This window comes from Nasonia vitripennis (genome assembly GCF_009193385.2).
Source record: "Nasonia vitripennis strain AsymCx chromosome 5 unlocalized genomic scaffold, Nvit_psr_1.1 chr5_random0004, whole genome shotgun sequence".
NCBI classification, from domain to species: Eukaryota; Metazoa; Arthropoda; class Insecta; order Hymenoptera; family Pteromalidae; genus Nasonia; species Nasonia vitripennis.
The window spans coordinates 642,658-645,182 of NW_022279655.1; the positions used below are offsets into that span (position 1 = coordinate 642,658).

Below are 2,525 nucleotides of genomic sequence, written 5' to 3' on the forward strand. Positions count from 1 at the left end.
TAAATCGCTTTATTTTTTCTCAAAATAATTAAGCCACACACCAGAAGCCAGCTAATCACCTAAATACCTACCCCTAACCTGCTTAACCCCTAGAAACTACCCCTACCAAACCACAAGCAATAAAACATGGTTTAAAAAAAAAATCTTTATTCATGTCGATTTTTCACATTGAAATCATTTAAGATTTAATGTTTAGAGCGAAGAAATCGTGTCCTCGAGACTTAAACTTCAGTGTCACAGTTTAAATTTTGAAAAAAAAGGTAAAAGCACATAAAATGGCGGCTAACACGGAAAAATCGTGAAAAATGTCCAGAATTTTTTACTTGAGAAAGATAGACTAGAAAAAAATTTACTGAAAAAAAGTTCTTAGATTAAACAAAAAAATACGTTGAAATTCTATTAGAATTTTTTGAAGATTTCTCGAAATTATTATATTATAGTATAATTTAATATAATTAAATCTATTGATCATACGATTTTTTGATGGCTAAATGTTTACTTTTTGAATTTATTAGATTATACAGTATGCTATTACGCGAATGTGAATAGAGCGTGATGTAAAAAAAAAAAATAAATACATAGATAAAACAATATTTTTTCTATTATGAAATTTTAATTGATTTGTTTGCATATTACAGCGACACCTGACCGTTTCGAACGTTATGCCATAGTTGAAAACAAAGTAATAAATTTGTTTAAATAATTTATATTTTAATTCAACGTTGTTCAGTTAATAATTATACTATTAATATGCAGGTGTACTTAGGACTAGGATGCAAAGCTGGAAAAAGTAGTTGGAAATTAAGTAAAAAAAAAGGGTTGTTGACATTTACCAGAGGCGAAATATTTGTGGAAACGAAATATTGAAAATATATGCTTAGACAATACGAAAGTAAAAAATTCCATTCCTAGTCGAAGTCCTGTAAAATTGTGCTCACCAAAAAATTGGAATTATATTTAAGTGAGTCAAGTTAATTTTTTATTTTTTGCAACAATTTAGTCTATACGGCTAGGATTCTTTTAGCCTCAAATTCTTTTGTGACACGCCGTGGCATAAATCTCAATTTAAGTCACGCTCGTGCAAAAATGCACTCGCTAAATCTCGGTGTATGCACGTAGTTTCATAAAATATCGTACATAATTTAACCCATGTGGGTGAAATCCCTTTATCCCTCCAGTATCGTAATATACTATTTTGTATGATAGACTAAATATAAAAAAATTTGTTCTGTTTACAGGTTTAGTTAAAGACTACATCAATTCAGATGATCGTTACAAAACTTTGGAGGATGAACTAAAATCAGTAATGATAAAAGACAGTGTCCGAAGATTGAGTATTAACATTAGAGACAACAGGTCAAAAAGAATTGCTTTGAATGCAGTACGTTAAATTAATAAACTACACAATGCGTTTGAAAATTACACAGTTTAATGAATAAGTTGTTTAAAATTTAAACTAGTAAACTATTAAAAATTAAACTATTTCCTTATTATAATCCTTTTATTGTCATCTTACATTTGTACACATTTTTTCAACTTAGTCACTCAGTCAAATTTTGCAAATCTATCTAAAAACGAATTTCAAAACCTACCTATTTAGCAACTATCTAGAACAATCAGAAATCGCCTAAAACGCATAAAAAACACAGTCTTAAGAGTAATTTTTCCCCCCAGAACTTATAATTTATTCAGCTGCGGGACTTAGTCGGATTTTGCAAATCTTCAACAAAAAAAAAAAATTAAATGCTACCTTTGAGAACTATCTAGAACGATCAGAAATCGTCTGAAACGCATACAAAACAAAGTTTTAAAAATTATTTTTTTCCTTCCAAACTTAGAATTTTTTCAGCTGTGGAACTTACTTATTTCGCGCACTTGGTCAGATGAGATTTTGTCATATGAGATCTCATGTGAGATCTCACCTGAGATTTATCAATAGGGAGTATAATACGTACAAATGTTTATTTTATCATATTGAAAAAAAAAAATAAGTTTAAATATAAATTAAGTTTTCTTCCGTCAAATCTAAGAATATTTCTCTTCAGTAAATTTTTTTCTATTACGTCTGTTATAACATAAGGCATACGTGCGTTCTGTTGTTTCTAACTCTATGTATTTATTTTTTGTTAATTAATACAACTGCGACTAAAGAATCAATCAACTTTTATTTCATATTTTCTGTTTCTACATTAATAAACACATGGACTTCAATTTTAATTGAGGATGTAAAATTACTTAACTTTTTTCTTATATTTCATATCAGCAGTAGTGACTTTTAAGATTTATTTAGAAATGAAATAATGGATACAGACATCGTATTGATTTTCTTAATAAAATAAATACTTAGGTGAAAACGAAATGGTATTAATACTTTGTCAATAATAATTTACTGAAGGGGTATAAAATTTATTAAATAACTACAACGTAGAATTATTTAAGAGCTAAAATAATGTTACTCAATATAGAACACTCATATTTATGTGAATTAATATGGAATCATCCTATTGAGCAAAATTGTATTCTCG

General features: G+C 27.9%; 1 long non-coding RNA gene across 2 annotated transcripts; it reads left to right on the forward strand.

Moving 5' to 3' along the window:
* Positions 1 to 577: 577 nt before the first annotated feature.
* LOC116417898 lies at positions 578 to 1,496 on the forward strand. 2 transcript variants are annotated; one of them, XR_004228112.1, is made up of 3 exons: positions 578 to 682; positions 767 to 961; positions 1,239 to 1,496. It is a non-coding gene; the product is annotated as an uncharacterized LOC116417898 (long non-coding RNA). The 2 variants fall into 2 exon arrangements; XR_004228111.1 differs by having other exon boundaries at positions 597 to 682; positions 757 to 961.
* The last annotated feature ends 1,029 nt before the right edge of the window (positions 1,497 to 2,525 follow it).